The sequence below is a fragment of the Colobus angolensis genome, unplaced genomic scaffold, assembly GCF_000951035.1.
Source record: "Colobus angolensis palliatus isolate OR3802 unplaced genomic scaffold, Cang.pa_1.0 Scaffold24, whole genome shotgun sequence".
Classification (NCBI taxonomy): Eukaryota; Metazoa; Chordata; class Mammalia; order Primates; family Cercopithecidae; genus Colobus; species Colobus angolensis.
Window position 1 is genome coordinate 8,278,216 of NW_012115599.1, and position 17,369 is coordinate 8,295,584.

General features: G+C 43.7%; 1 pseudogene; it reads right to left on the reverse strand.

The window, feature by feature from the left end:
- Nucleotides 1–79: 79 nt before the first annotated feature.
- On the reverse strand, nucleotides 80–16,876 carry LOC105514254 (annotated as a pseudogene).
- Nucleotides 16,877–17,369: the final 493 nt, after the last annotated feature.

Here is a 17,369-nt window from a genome sequence, read left to right on the forward strand (position 1 = left end):
TTTTTTTTTTTTTTTTTTTTTAACCTCTGAACTTTTCACTGGCCTCCTGCTCCCCAAAGGGTCCTCTGGTTCTGCTGACTTAATGTCTCAGAACTTTGGTGTTGTTGGTCTCAGACCCCACTTTGCCATCCACTATCCAGCGGGTGGTGGTCTTTTGGATGGTTTGCATGGAGTTGCTGCTGTCCAGGGCATCACCAAGATTGAAGTCCTTGCCATCTTCCATCAGGCAGTGGTAGATGGCAATCTCAGCCTCCAGCTTGACCTTGATGCTCAGTAGGGCCTCGTACTTCTAGGCATGGCACTGTTGCCCTGGCGCAGGTCTGTGCCAGCTCTGACTCCAGGTGCAGCAGGATCCTGTTGAACTGCTCCATCTGCAGGGCGTACCAGGCCTCCACCTTCCTCAGGCCGTTCTCCAAGCTGGCCTTCAGATTTCTCATGGAGTCCAGGTTGATCTCCAAGTAGCTCCGTGAGTGTCATCTTAGCAGCTCCAACCTTGGTGGACTGCATGGTGACTACTGTGATGCTCTCCTCAATCTGCTGAGACCAGTAGTTGTCCAGCTCCTCTTGGCTCTTCTGAGCCAGCTTATCATATTGGGCCCAGATGTCTGCCATGATCTTGGTGAGGTCCTGAGATTTGGGGACATCTACCTCCACAGTCAACCCAGAGTTGGCAATCTGGGCTTATAGGCCTTTTATTTTCCCTTCTTGGTTCTTCTTCATGAAGAGCAGCCCCTCCTTGAGAGCCTCGATCTCTGCCTCCAGCTGCAGCCGAGTGACATTGGTGTCATCAATGACCTTGCGGAGCCCATGGATGTTGCTCTCCACAGACTGGCGCATGGCCAGTCTCTGACCTGGGGCCCCTTCTTCTCCAGGTGTGCCCAGATTTTGCTCTCCAGCTTCTGATTCTTGGTCTCCAGGCTCCTCACTCTGTCTAGGTAGGAGGCCAGGCGGTCATTCAGGCTTTGCATGGTCTCCTTCTTGTTCTGGATGTCTCCCGTCCTGCCAGACCCCCGGCCATCCCCACGGTCAGGGCCCCAGACCCCATGCCACTCCGGAAACTGGTGGAGGGAGACACAGAGATCTGGGAACCAGAGCCCCCAACACCTGCATAGATGCTGGCCACGCTGCTGACTGGCCGGGCGTCTTAGCTGGGTGCCTGGACAGAGCCCAGGGACTGGTAGTTGGTGGAGAAGATGGAGCGAGTGGTGAAGCTCATGCTGTCCGGTGGGGAGAGAGAGAGAGAGACAGGACAGGACTCAGGCTTTACCAATAATGAACAGTGGGTTTTAAAAGATGGAAGTTTTTTTCTCTCACACATGCACGTTTCAGTAGTCAGTGTGTGTATGACTAATCAGGGGCCCAGGCTGCTTCCTGCCTACTGCCTGACCTCCTCAACATGCTGCTCCCACTTCTGCAACCAAGATCTCAGCCAACTGCCTTCCATCCAGTGAAAAAGCGGGTTGAGGAGAAGGCCATGCCATCTCCTTTCGAAGATATTTCCTGGAAGTTGCCTACACTGCATGTACCCAATATGCCATTGATCAGAATTTAGTATCATGACAATGGGACTCAGTACGCCATTGATCAGAGTTTAGTCCCATGGTGGTTAGCTGCTAGGGAAACTGAGAAATGTTGTCTTTATTCTGAAAAGCCACGTTTGCAGACGAAACTCACTCTTTCACTGTAGGAGAACAAATGGAAAAAAAATTGGGGGACAACTAGTGTTTTCTGCCAAAGTGGTATTTCCCCTCACCTCAAACCTGGTGGAATGAGCTTCCGGGAGACACAATCAAGCTTGTTCAAGGTCCCCAGAAGTCTGTGGGGTACCAGAGGGTGGCGCCAGAATGCTGGATGAATGAGCCTAAAGGGAAAGGGTGGGTACCAGGGCTGAAAGCAGAGAGGAGAGGAGGGCCTGCATGACTGAGGGAGAGCTGGCCTGGCATCCTCTTAAGGGACTTTGTCTAAGATGGCCTCCTGGGGGCCACTGGGACACAGCAGAGTCTCTCTGTGTGAGTCAGATCACTGGAAAACCAAAGAAACTGTAGAGAAGAGACTCCCAGAGATGAAAGGCAATCTCCGAAGAATACACAAATTTTTGCTTCTGTCCCCAAAGCAAATCAACTTCAAACTTCTCCCACAGCCACAAGAAGCCATGTCAGGCGGCACTGATGCCTGTCACATGAGACTCTCCCAGCCATTAGCTGTCCTCCCCTCCTGCCCACCCCAACCTCAGAGCAGTCAGCAACATCGGTGAGCAAGCTGGCTAGGAGGAAAACACTTGTAAGGTCAGGTGAGAAGTCAAGGCTTCTCAAGCCTTCCTCCCTAACTCAGAATTGTAGGCCAGAGAAAGAGAACAGGAGAGGTTTTCATTTTAAATAAAATTGGAATTTTTCATGATTTATCTAGAATTGCACATTTCATTTCTGTGGTTCTCAACCCTGGCTATCCATCTGGAATTCCTGGGAAGCTTTAAAAATACTGATATCTGGGCTTCATCCTCAAAGATTCTTTTTTTTTTTCATCACCGAAGATTCTTATTTCACTAGTCTTGGGGGTAGCCTGGGCATCAATATTTTTTAAGAGCTGCCCGGGCAATTCTGATGGGCCGGGTTGAAAACCACTGTGATAATACTGAATTAAGAACATTTTTGCAAACAAAAGATCCTGGAGTAGCCAGAAAAATGATGGAACTTTCTCTAGATCCAACCCAGGGAATGGAGAGCTAACCCCACAGCCCAGGCTTAGAAGGAAAAGATGACAACATTTTACAACTGCATCTGCAGGAGTCCTCACTTTCAATCTAACAGTTATATAAATCCTACCTCTTCAAAATCAGAAGCCTCTTCAGGGCAAAGGCCATGACAGGATTCTATGGCGTCTACACACTGCACTGCACTTGCTACATTCATGGCAAGAGTTTAGTATACGCTTGTTGTCCTGTTGTTAATCTCTGACCTCCATGTTGGGATAAATCAAAGTGCCCTTTCTGATGTACTAAATTAGGCAGACTAAGGTGACTCCAAGAGAACCTTACATTGTCCCACATTTAAGCAAATTGTTGTCGCACTAACCTAAGGAAAGGTCTTCCAGAAGGCTAAAATCACCAAAGTTGCATTGCAGATTTAAGAGTAGGGTTAGTGTCTGGGAATGCTTGAAACCTACCTGGTTTAGTGAGGCTGATCCGGTTGATTAAGTCAGAACTTACCCCTCCATCTCTGTCTCATTCCCACATCTCCTAACCTGATGCAGAGGGCAGTCTTACTGTTCACACCATCACCACGACCACCATCCTCAGTCATGGGGAATCCTGCCCCACTAAAACAGTCAAGGCACAATGACAGAATGCAGGAAAAAGCCAAGAACTTGCAAAACCACCAGCTGACCTCCAGGAATAGCTTTAGTCAGCCAACCCAAAAATGTCACATCCCAAAGTAGAGGCCTCCAGCATCAGGATTCCACCAGAGATGCTTCTCGAAATGTTCCTGATTCCCCCAAGCTCATGTTTATTGTACAACTCCATCAAACAGACAGGGGCTGATTGCCTAATGCATTGTGCGCCAAGACTCAACACTTGAGAAATTGCCTTTTCCTGTGGGTGGATCCTGAAGCTTGGTATCAAGACAGCCTCCTTTCCATAACCTAAAAAGGAAAAGCAAATACTTCGAAGTATGTGCTAGTAAGAGAATTGGCCTTCTCCATCACTACCTGTTGTCTTTTGTCTGATTCAAGGACTTTTTTTTACCTAGAAATAAAATGGACTCCACCATGAGCCCAAACCCAGACAGAAGTCTGCTTAAACTGCATTTGGTGAAAAGAGGCTTCCAATCCCAATATATTTTTCTAGACTTTTTCTAGCAGAGAGAAGCCGCCACATGAAAGGTAAGTTCAACCAGAGATGAAGTCCCTTGTTCATTCAGACACAAAAAGCTTCACCCTGTTGCCCTCCCCCTGCAACACTATGTCATCCTCAGGAAGGTCAGTTAACTTCTAGAGGGATCCATTTTAAAAGCTCCCCCAGATACTTGCAGTGCTGTCTGCAACGTCCATATTTTACCCTTTAGAAGCCCCACCTGCCGTGCGTTCTATCCTGGGTAGTTCCAACAGCACCAAGCCATGAGCCCCCGTCTTTGGTTTTAATCAGGTATTAAACACTGGAACATTAGATAAGCAAAGCATTTGATGATGACGATAACGAGTGGCCCATTAAAGGTAATTTTTTTTAAGTTAATGAGTTCTCCCCAAAGAACAGAGCCACGTACTGTACTGAAAAATGTCCGTAGGACGTACTGCACTTTCTCGTTATTTATTTAACTTTATGTGGATGCCATAAAACTTCTTTATTTGCTTTCAGTTAGCCCATAGGTTTTGACAAGATAAATTTTTATTTAGATCTTTGCCCAGCTACAATCAGAAACAGGAGACTCACTTTCCAAAGCCAGGCTGATAGATGGATTAATCAAAGTACTCCCCACCCTCCTTTCCTTCCAGCAACCACAGGGATCCACAGACGGAATTTTTCCTTAATTAAAGAAACTCAGCAACAAGGTGATTTATCGATGATGAATCTGGCAGGCCTTTTCATTGTGCGGTTACTTTTGGCCACTGTCTGAAATTTACCAACATAAATAAAGCCTCTCCATAACTAAACAAAGTTAAAGTAGCAATAAATTGAGCCTGCCATGTACTCTGGGCTAGATCTGAAGTCAACATAAATACCAGAATGCCGTGGCTATGACACGCTTGACACGATGACATCATGCACTTCCAAACAGATACAACCCAGCCCAAGCCAAAGCGAAAGCCTAATACAATTCCCCTAAATGAATCAAATTGCAGCGGTCTAGACTCGGCTGCGCTGAGTATTCAACTTCCTTGTTCTCCACTGTCGAGCGGTCGCATTAAAAAATAATCTATATGCCGATCTAAATTTTGCTTTTTCTGCATGATTAAATTTTGGCAGCAGTAAATCTCTGTTATTCTCACTCCCCAGGAATGTTTGGAAAGTTACTAAAAATTCAGGATCTATCAGCTTAAGGTCCACCTGCTGTGATGGGATCCTGTAGCCGGCCTGCTGCTACCCTCAGCAGGAGACAGGACGCTGAGTGTTCATACAGGAAGGTGGGGTGAAACTCTGCTCACGTCACAGAACGGCTCAACACTGGCTTCCCTCCCAGGGGACTTGCTCTGCCCACATCTAGCAACAGGCTGTCATGAAAGCCTTCATGAAACAAGAAAGTCAGCTAAACAGGGCTCAATGCCCCCCAGCCCTGTTACTACTAAGAGATGAAAGCGGGGAAGAAACCTTTCAGAACGCACATGCAGGACAGCGAATTAAAAATGGAGAAAATCTAATAACTAATTGGTGAAACCATAAAAGCTGCCATAAAAGACATTTTCCTTAAACTACTTTACACAGGGCTGTATAATTTTATGTCACTTTTTATTTATGTTGCCGTAATGAAAGCTGCTCTGGGAGCTGAGGAGCTTGGGAAGAAAGAAATTGAACTACTTTTAAAAAGGAGGGGAGAAGTCCATTTATAGGGCTTCGAACAAGATTCCTTCTGAAATATAGTGGGATTGGGGAGGAGAACCTATTTACTTCTAAAAGCCTCCGAGCAAAAATGTTTGCAATGAATAACTTTCTTCCACCACTATTCTCTCTACCCCGAAGGACTTAATTACTTAACATTCATAAAGTGGGTTTGATAGTATTTCACAAAACAAGGGCTGGGCACAGTGGCCCATGCCTGTAATCCCAGCACTTTGAGAGGCCAAAGCGGGCAGATCACTTGAGGTCAGGAATTTGAAACCAGTCTGGCCAACATAGCCAAACCCCAAATTCACTAAAAATACAAAAATTAGCCAGGCGTGGTGGTGCACGCCTGTAGTCCCAGATATTCAGGAAGCTGAGGCATAAGAATTGCTTAAAACCAGGAGGTAGAGCCTGCAGTGAGCCAAGATTGCACCACCGCACTCCAGCCTGGGTGACAGAGTAAGACCCTGTCTCAAAAAAATAAAATAAAATAAATTAAATAAAGATAATATTTCACAAAACTAGGATGTGAGCTAGATAGACCAATGCTATTTAGACTCGTCTGTGAAACCAGGCTTTTCTTGTGTACAATAGACAAAGAAGCAAGCTCTGAGCATCTAAAAGGATTCCTATAAAAATGAACCCCACTTTGGCAAGATATTGATGAATTTACAAAGCTCCATAGGACATTACAATGCCATATTCAAGGATTCTAGATAGGTGCTGTTTATTATGACCCAGCAGATCAGGCAAGTTCTTTTCCCTTATTTGTATATGATGATTCAGGGAATGTTATACCATTGAGAAAAACAGAATAAGGTGCAATATAGAAAACCTTGAATAAATTATAAATAAGAGAAATTTAGAATAGTATATGTTCCCATGGAGAGGCATGAGGGGGCTTTTGGGGTGCTGACGATGTTCTGTTTCTTAATCTGGGGTCAGTTGCTACAATGTATTGGGTTCGTTAAAATTCACTGTATGCTTATTATATGTGCTGTCTTATCTATGCACATTATACTTTAATACAAAGCTTTTTAAAGTGACATATGTTCAGATGAATCCCTTTAAAAAGCTGCAAAGAGTGAGTAACATGCATACAAAAACACAGAAATGTGCTATGATTTTCCCAGAGAAAATGTAGATCACCCCTTAAAATGCAGGGGCCCTCTGAACTCTGGCTAACTTTCAAAGCAAGATGAGGTTGTTTTTAGAAACAATTTCCCTTCTATTAACAATGAAATCCAATTCAGCCTCGAATATTAGAAAGTGAAACATATATACAACTCTGAGGGACTGCTGAAGTATCAAACAGATAGGGCATTATTTAGGGAGGCTCAACAGTCAAGGCCACTTTACACCATTACGGACCAGACTAAACAAACCTGACCCGCAGGGTGACCCTCCCAGGATCCCAAAAGATTGGAAACTCCGAAAAGGCAGCCCTGACCAGACTTTACAGCCTGGTAATGGCATGCAAACGACACTCCGTCTCTGTCGCGCAGCCAAAGGTTGGTGTTGTATATGAGAGCAATTTCCTCAAGAATTCAGAGGAAAATGTGATACTTTCCCTTTTATGTATGGAACTCATACCAGCAAGTGGATTTACTCATCGGGGAGACCCAAACCTCCTGATGAATGCCCCATCAAATCATTCCGCCCAATCAGTGGGTGGTGGCAGGGATGTCAGATGCAGGAGAAGGGGAGAGCCCACTTGTGCAGAACAGGAAAAGCCTCATTTGCAGGATGTTTTAAATGCTGAAACCATGTGTAGGGAAACACCATTGAGATTCACAGTCTTCCCTGGGTGGCAAGTTTCTGTGTGTGTGTGTGTGTGTGTGTGTGTGTGTGTGTGTGTGTGTGTCCCCCTCGCTGTCCTCAACACAGGCAATTCTTGCTGGCTTGGCTCCGAGCACCGAGGTCCAGCCTGCGTTTGTAATTCATTCTTGTTCACCTAGAAAATGTTGGCAGTGGGTGGCCCTGAGTCCAGCTTCATCAAGGGCCTGTTTTCACATGTTCCTCTGTCTTGTGGGGAACTAGTTCCCCCACACAGCCCTCAACAAGCAGTTGGCTGGGGAAAAGAATGTGTTTGCTGGGGGGCGGGGGGAGGCTGCAGAGGGGTTGGGTGGTGAGGTGGGAGGGAAAAAAGGCAGGGAAGAAAAGGAAAATACAGAAAAAACAGAAGCTACGACCATATGCTCTGATGAGGAGGATAAACTTTGGGGACAACTTCAAATTCAAGGATCACCATGATTTATCCAGAAACTCACTTTCCTCACTTTTTTTCCCCACAGAACAGGTCCAGGGCCTGGATCCTCATTACCCATCTCGAACTGCTCCTTAGAGCCCTCTGGAGCCTGTAGAGAAGGGAGCGTGTCCCAGCCTCCGGACTTCCAGAACATCTTCTCCGACCTACTCAAACGCAGATCCCTTTCAGGACCATCAATGACATATCCCAGGCCCTCATTCCTCTTCAAGAGCAAACTGTGTCTGGGGATCACAAGAAAGGGACATCAACCCCATACTGGGTATTTAAAGGCCGCTCACAACCTCTTTTAGAAATCCTCTTTACCCCTCTATGACAGAACACAGCATTTGGCTTTGATCCGTCATATTTTTCAGATGACTGCTGGCCCCATATAAGTTCAAATGAGACATTCCTTTCAGCGTGGACCACAGCACGTTGCTGGCATTCCACAGGACAAGCCCTCGTTTTCAGGTGGATCACAAGCTCTGTGCTGGAGGTGGCAAATGCATATTATGTGTGTTGGGAAGCATGTGCATCTTGACTTTTTCCTTCCTTAAAACAATGATCCTGCTTTCAAAAGATAAAAAGAAAGTCAATGTGGCTACCGGATGAAGTGTAGACCTAGCCTGGCAGTGAAGAGGAGGCAGCCATCAGAAACACCTGCAGAACAGTGGTGTCCCCCCTGCTCTGGACAGAGAAGAGGGCACTGGCTCAAAGTAGTCCAGGCATTAAACACACAGCCTAGGCTCCAAATGACCAAGGCCTCCCATGGGGTAGAGCCACCAGGAAGCTGGGAGCTTCATTCACCTCCCAAAATGGAGAGCAAGTTCCTTCTTCCTAAGCACCAACAAAGTTGAGCAGTTCCCTGAACCAGTTTTGTATCCATCCCACCAGAAACCAGACACGAGGCAGGGAGGCCCAACCACCAGCCCAGGGGCCCTGTATCCTGCCGCCACAGTCATCTCCCCTTTCATCTCTGTGAGAGTCACCTCCCAGGTGACCCCTGGCCCCACTCAAGTTTAAACGAGGCGAGGTGTTACTTTCAGCCCATACCCACAGCACATTTCGGTCCTCCCGTTCAAGGGGCCTCAGCCTCCACCCCCCACCTTCCTCTGCCCTTTAATCCCCTCTTGGGGAGTTCAGTTATGCATATAGCTTGAAATGGGGACCACAGGCTGGGCCTCTACAAGCTGCTAATTGAAAACCTTGTCAGAAGTGGGAGGAAGAGGCAGAGGGGGGAAAAACAACAACCCTTGACAGGACCCCACTCTCATATTATGAACAGCAGCACGCCCTCCCAGAAGGGTGGTCCCTGCTCCACCTCGGCTGCATGGGAGGCCTTCCTCCCCGGCTTGAGGACTGAGTCTGTGGTAGACGCTGCCTACCACAGCAGAAAGGATGCAGCCAAGGGGCCTCCAGCCCCCGCCTGACCCTGGGGCTGCCTTGCTCTCTGAGCACGCTGTTCCTGCTGCTTCTGGGGACAGGCTGCCTGGGTCAAGGCCTAGCTTCACTACTCTCAGCTGTGTGATCTTGGGCAAGCGACTCAACCTTTCTGAGCCTCAGTTTCTTCCCCTATGAAATGTGGATGAGAATTGTACCTATTTCAGAGGGTCATTGTGAGGATTAAATGCGATTATACATATAAACACTTCACACAGTGCCTGATACAGTATTCATAACTTTTAATGTTTTATTCTTGTTTATAACAATGAGAATTCTTGAACTTACCAAATTGGAGAACAGCCGGGGAGAGGGAGCTGAGGTTGTCATTCTATTTCCATTTCATAAGAAAATCTGGTAACTAAATCTGGAAGCCTTTAAATGAAAAACAGACAAGGATGCATGTTTGTGTGAAGGTGGGGAGAGGAGGGTGGTAAGATTTCAGTGGAGGGAAGAATACAAAGAGAATAGGGGAAGGAAAGCCATGAATCAGCCAAGGTTTTTCAATCATCTATTGTATAACAGGCACATTTTCAGTGCTTTCATGACATATCTGCACAATGCTATAAGGTAGTTATGATCACTACCATTTTCCACTAAAAATTTGAGGCTCAGAAAATGCCTGGCTCCTAAATGTGGCACTGAATTGGCTTTGAATCCCAAAACCCCTATCCAGGCTCCACCTCCCACATGCTGTGCAATGGGGGCTCCTTCTTGCCTTTTAAAAGGGGCAAGAAATCCTCAGATGGTGGTATTCATCCAGTTTTCAGGAATTAGACACATTTTTCTAATACTACCTTTACAGAAGGTTCAGATTGGAATATGGGCACCTCTGGTGTGAAAGGTCTTGATCACTTTTGTTTTGTTTTGTTTTGTTTTGAGACAGGGTCTCCCTCTGTTGCCCAGGCTGGAGTGGGCTCACTGCAACCTCTGTCTTCTGGGTTCAGGTGATTCTCCTACCTAAGCCTCCCCAGTAGCTGGGATTACAGGCATGCACCACCACAGCCCAGCTAATTTTTGTATTTTTAGTAGAGACAGGGTTTCATCATATTAGTCAGGCTGGTTTCAAACTTCTCACCTCAGGTGATCCACCCACCTCAGCCTCCCAAAGTGCTGGGATTACAGGCTTGAACCACCGCGCCCGGCCTTGATCACCTTCTTTATTCAGAACAGAAGTTTCTAGTCCAGACTTTCATGCCAACGGTAGGTGGGAATGTGTCTGAAGCAATAAGTGGGAATACTTTAATACTTCCCTGTGAAGAGCTCTGGCTGAGGTGTTAACATCCAGGTTAAGAATATAAAAATCAAGCTAAATGAAAACACCATGATTACAATGGCGGTGACTTTATCCAAGGACCTCCAAAATCACTAGCAATTATGTGGTATGAAGCACCTACATTAGGAAAACGGCAATGATTTTGTATCTACTGATGAGGATAATGACTCATATATTCTGTCAACAGACATGACAGCTGTCTGTACATATTTGGAGGCATGTATTTTTAGAGGCTGTTACTGTACCTCCAGCTATTTTAACTACTAAATTTTGTTGACACCATGCAATCCAGTAACAAGGAGGTTTACGGGAAAAGGTTAAAATTCCTATTTCCAGCTGTTTCTCTTCCTTATATCATTTTTGTTTCATTATTCAATAGGACCCATAAATCTGCCACTCAGATCCCAGACTAAGTGACACGCTACAGGGAAATTGCTAATGTCACTAGGAAACAAAATAAAATTGAACACTGGGTTTATAGCATTCAGCCCTCAAAAGTGTCATTCCTGGCCTGAGATTCATTCTAACACTCACACACTGACCGGAGAACTTCCGTCCGATGAAGAACCTGGGCTTCATTTCCTCTGCCCCCACTCCCCATTTTCCTAATTGGGGGCTGGGAAGAGAAGGGAGGTGGAGAGATTTGCAAGATGGGCTCTAATTTTAAGACAAAAGCCATCCCATTAAATCTTAACAGATGTTTCCCAAGTTTAGAAGATTAAGAAAGATTTCAGCATCAAAAATCAAAGAAAATACTCCATGACCTTAAAAAAGGATAAAACACAAAGCTCTCACAAACCCAAAGTCCACTTTGACAGCTGTGTCTGACGGAATTGACAAGGTGCTATTGATGTTCGGATTAAACCACGCCTCTGTGATCAAGTACTCAAACATGGGATAAAAGACGAATATATTCTTTAATCCTACCCACTAATTTTGTCTAGGCCCTGAAAAGCAATGAGTACTGAACAAATGTTGAAAGTAGTTTCGCTTCTGTTTATTGACAAAGCTATTTTTATTTCATTAATTTGCCACATATCTTATCAGCATTTAAACTAACACAAGGAAATCCATACGAGGTACTGAACTCTCCACAAACAGATAGCTGCAACTTCCAAAGCCACTAAAGGTAAAATCAATAGACAATGATTCTAGAAAGTGAGGAAGATGTTACAGGAAAATGTAATAGAAAAATTGTGTTCTGATTTATTTTTCATTTGTCTTTAAAAAAAAAAAAACTATAAGATAGCATTGGGAATTCTAGTTTTCAGCCTGGTAAGTTTTAAAGGAAAAGAAGAAAACCTTTTTTTTTTTTTTTTTTTTTTTTAGGAAAGGATGAAGAGGCAATTAAGTCATTAATTACTGTCTTTGTCTAGCGATGTCCAACCCATCAAACTTGGCCTCTTCTGTCTTCATCAAAGGTGCAGCTCACTCTACTTTACAATAAGTACCTCTTAATAAGACAATCTTATGTTTCAAAAGCTGCACTACGAGGAATTTAGATGAAGATAAATTAAAATAATACTTAGCAGCAGACACCAGAGTTTGACAGCCACACAGAGCCCACAGTCACCCAAGGTTATCAAATGAGTAGTGAGAGGTTCAGGATACCAAGACACCACAGGGAAACAGGATGCTGTATGCCAAGGTCAAGGGGGATTGGGATTAGGTGGAGGAGAGACGAAACTGACACTAATTCTAAGAATTGAGGACTGTGATCCACACCTCACTCTAAAGGAGACCAGGAGGGACACAAGTTCTTTGTAGAAGCACCCAGCAAAAACACCAGAATATCCTAAGAAAGTAACTGAGGAGACGGGGTTCCAGGAGAAGAGTTAGATTAGCCTTAAGACCTCTTCAGTGGGAACACTGTGGGCTCGCAGGTGGTGGTCCTGCCCTCCTAACTCTTCTGGGCAGCCACTTGGCTACTCTCCCCTGTATGCTCTGAGTTGCCCAGGCCCTGCACTGGCTCCTGCCTTGGAGAATCAGGCACAGTCTGGCTTCCTACAAGAGCAACACACCTGACACCAGCGCTGACACCTGGTGTCTGCTGCACTGCCTCCCTCTACCCAACCCCAATCCTGCTCCATCCCTTCGACAGCGATGCTCTTCTCCCTTTGTCCTCACTTTGACTCTGACATCCTAGCACCCATCTGCTCTGCCCCCACCTGTGTTAATAGCACAGCAGGTGTTGAGAATGGGGTCCTAGGTCTGCACCACCACAGCTGGGAGGTTTTGCCTTGATAAGGAGGAGGAGGAACGACATGCAAGGTGCAAGAGAAAGATCCAACATGTATGCTCATGAACTTCAAAAGAGCACGAGGTAATTACTTTTGTGGTTTCCAAAATGAAAGTTAAATTTCAAACAAGAAAAAGAAAAAGGCCCGTCCAGTGGATGGGAATGACCTGAGGGAGATGTGCTCAGAGGGGGTCTCCATGTCTACCCCTGCAGCATACCTTCAGCCTCTTGAAGACCCCCTCTCCTAGACATATCTTTCAGGCATTGAGTGGCACCCCCATGAAAGGGCCCCTCTATTGTATATATGATTAAGTACACTATTTTAGGGAGCTTAATGAGCTTCCTTGAAAGAAAAAAAATTCTTTGAAAAAATTGACCAAGTATGGCATGCCCACAGTTTGTTTTCTCACGTCAAGTTTCCTGTTGCTGATCTGGATGGAAGCATTCATTTCACAAGACCTTGAACCAATTCCCCCACATGGTAAGGAAACAAAGCCACATTATATAAGGCAGATGCACATACACACAAAGGATGAGCAGGATCATACATTTTATAGCTATTTTGGAAGACTGGACTACGCTTACAAAAGATTCTCCCCTTTCGTACCAATTTCCAAACATCCAACCACATTACATTCTAAGAAATGAGAAGGTTCCACTAAGAATTTGTTGACTTCGCCCCCAGGTACTCTTCCTACAAGATACTGGAATTACATAAGTACTGGTATATTCACAACAGCTTTATTTTTGTGTGTTGCTATGGAATTTCAAAAACAAGAAAACCACTGATCAGTCATTGTGATAAAACTTTTCAGCCACAGCATTGAGAATAAGGCCTAACTATTCTATAAACACATTTTGTTTGCTCCAACGTCAAATTAACTTCAAATATGTAACAGCACACACTGATTTGATACGATATGCAGTGCTGCTCAGACTGTGTTCCACGTACCTGGCATAAATCTCTCTCTTTCTAAAGACATTCATTTGTGCAGGTGTCTCCATGGTATATGCCACACACAAAACTAGGAACCAGAGGTGCATTCTATTGAAAAGAAAGTTGTTTCCAAGGTCGGGGGGTGTGTGTTTGTGATCGGATGAGTGGCTCACTCTCATTTGTCTCTTTACACAATAGAAACAGGGACATATTTTAAGGAAAATTAGCAGCTCGTGACTACGGAGATAGTTAAAGATATAATGTGAGCCAAGGAAAATTAAGAACTATGAAGAAACTTTTTAAATGGTTGGCAAAAATTGCCACACGCTGAGTGAGACAGGGCTGAACGCAGAGTGAGGCGTACACCTGTCATTTATCAACAAGCATGGATTAAATGCTTTTTCCATTATCATTCCTTTATTTAACTCTTACACAGAGCTTAGTTCTCTAAGCAGCTTATGAATATTAGCCCATGTATTCTTCCTAATAATGCTATGTGGTAGGTACTATTAATATCCTCATTTTACAGAAGAGGAAACGGAGGCACAGAGAGGTTAGTAATTTGTCCAAGGTCACACAGCTAGTAAGTAGCAGAGTCTGGGATTCAAATATCAGCCCTCTGTCTCCCTAGTCCATACTATGCTATACTGCTTCTGACAATCATATATTCTGATCCTAATCTGGGCTCTGGTGTTGCAAAACATGCTCCTTCTCTCAGGAAGCTTCTAGCCTAGAAGACAGTTATAACACAGTGTAGTAGAGCTGTGAAAGCAGTAAGCACAGGATAGTCCTGGGAGGCCCCAGGAGAGACACCCAACCAGTCTTAGAATAGCATATGGATCTATGTGGTTATAGCATATGTAATATGTGTGTGTACACATAGTGGGGAGTGGATGGAAGGGTTGGTAAAGACCATTAAGATCTAGACCAGAGTCCTTCAAACTCACACTCTTGGCATTTGGGGCCAGATAATTCTTTGTTGTGGAGGGCTGTCCTGGGGGCTGAGGAACATCCAGCACCATCCCTAGCCTCTGCCAGCTGTTGGTGGCATAACTCCCCTCCAGCATGATGACCAAAAATGTCTCTAGACATTGCCAAATGTCCCCTGGGAACAAAAATCATCCCTGGTTGAGAACCACTGGTTTAAAGGAAGTGGTATCCAATCCAGACCTGAATCATGAGTAGTCATTATAAGAAAGAAGAATTAGAAAAGAGTTCCAGGCAGAGGATACAGCACATGCTAAAGGCCCCAAAGAGAGAGCTTGGCACTTCCTGAAAACTAAAAGTAATTCAGTATGAATGGCTCTTAGAATTAGATACAGGGGATTAGAAAACCGAGTCTGGAGAGTCAAGCAGGATCATCATAAAAGCTCCATAGTCTCCTTTTGGGAGTTGCTCCTAAATGCAACTGGGAGCTATTAAAGGGAGAATGGCTTAATCAGACTTGCATTTTTTTCTTCCACACAAACAGGGAGTTAGAGAAGAACAAGACTAGAGACCAGCCAAGACATTGTTGTTTGTACTTTCTTTGCATGTTAATCATGTTTCCTTTTAAATATAAACTTATTTAAAATTAAATATAAACTTATTTAAAATTAAATGTAAACTTATTTAAAATTAAATATAAACTTATTTAAAATTAAATATGTGTTCTTCATATATAAAAAGTTCTTATGTGTCAATAAGAAAAAGATGATCACACTAATAGCAAAAGAACAAACTTCATGGAGGCAATTCACAAAGAAGAAGTACACGAGGTCAATACACTGTGAAAAGCATGCTGCTTTTCTGATGCTCAAAGAAATGCTGTTTAAATTATGAAATCTCATTTTCCACCTATCATACTGGCAGTCAATTCTTAAAAATTGTAATTGCAGAGAAGCTGCGTTCTCCTAGACTGCTGGTGGGAGTTGACACTGATGCTGCTTCCCTAAAAGCAACTGAGGAAAAATAGTAATAAAACTCAGTTTTGTGAAGGACTAAATGACAAACTATTGAAATGATCTAAACATCTGATGAGAGAGTGGTTGGCCACGTTTTAGAATAATGTGTTTCCATTAGGAATACTTTTGTGGACTTCTGCTAGTTGAGATGGGAAAATATTTTATAAAAGGCAAAAGTAAAAACATGGACAACATCCAGTGTCAGTAGACTGGATAAGTGGCCGTGTAGTGCTGGCTACAGTGTAAGAAGGCTGGCTACAACCCTGGGGTACGTTTTTATTTTCTCATCTGTACAATGGCTAGAATAATTGTATCTAATCATAGAGTGGTGGTAAGGATTATATAAAAGAATGCAAAATGCTTAGCACAAAACCCAACACATAGAAAGGTCTCTATAAGTACTAACCAACATTATTATTATCAAAGACAAAAAAGCTGTATGAATAATCATCTGCATCATAATATATAATAAAAAAGAAAGGGATTTCAGTTTCCAGCTACAGGAGTATAATTAATTAAACAATAACATAGCCATTAAATGACATAATAGGTAACATTTAACTTTAGTGATTGTGTTTACACAACGGAACTTTAACATATATATGTGTGTGTGTGTATATATATGTATTTTTTTCATGAAAAGTATATAATGACATGCAAAAATGCCTCCATGACCAACATGACCTGTTTTAGAAGCTTCAGATATAAAATAAGGTCACATCACTTACAATAGGAAATTAAGATGATTCAAGCCTCCATCTCTCTGAGAAAATCTATTTCTTCTCTCTCTGGGCTCTTTCCTCCTATAAAAGGTCCTCCAATACCCAAGGGGTCAGCCTGGGTTGCTCTCATCCTGTGGTCAGATCAGAGCTCAGATAGAGGACTCTGAACCCACTCAAAGCTGAAGAAGTCTATACTGAATGTCCCAAAATAATAGCATCGGACACTAAAATGATTTGGGAAAAAAACAAAACTTGAGTGAAAAATATGGTCCGTATTTCCATCATCCAAAGACAAACATAATTAACAGTTAGGGTATTTCATTCCGGAGTTCCCTTCTCTGTATAAGCTCTTTTTGTCAAGTTGTTATTGTACTGTGTTTTCAAAACTGTGTCTTCCAATACCAGAAATGAGAGAAAACCCCATCTCGGCAAGGTAGGATTTGCTCAACTGACCGTCCCATCCTGAGCCTCCGCGGATTCTCACGAGTTCCACAATGTCTGTAGCAATCATTTTCCCTTCGATCCTAATAGGCCCCATGTGGCAAAATGTGCTAAAATAAAAAATTTAAAAATTTAAAAAAGTTGAAGAGTCTCCCCCGTGGTCCTGGATTGATAGTAGCGCCGCCATGGTTACCGTCTTTTTGCACACTGCCTAGTGATCCCGTCTCTCTGGAAAGAAAGGTGCTTGTCACATGGACATCCATTTCATCTGTGGCCCCACTGCATTTTAAAAACTGAATTTAGGAGGTATGATAAGAGTAAGCGAAGACATTATTAAAGGTATTATGCTCTTATTGTTGTTTGCTTAGAAGATACTTTACTAGCCTCCATTGCAAAATTGAGAAGACTGATCCTGGAATATCATAAAAATGGAACTAAAGTAATCTAATGGGTCAAAGCCCACTCTAAAAGAGGGAACTCAGTTACTCCATAATCTTCAGTTGTGACTGTACCTAAGCCAATTTGGTACATAATAACTGTTAGCAATTATTATGTTCTTCCTAGTAAACATGAATGGCATCTAAGAGTTA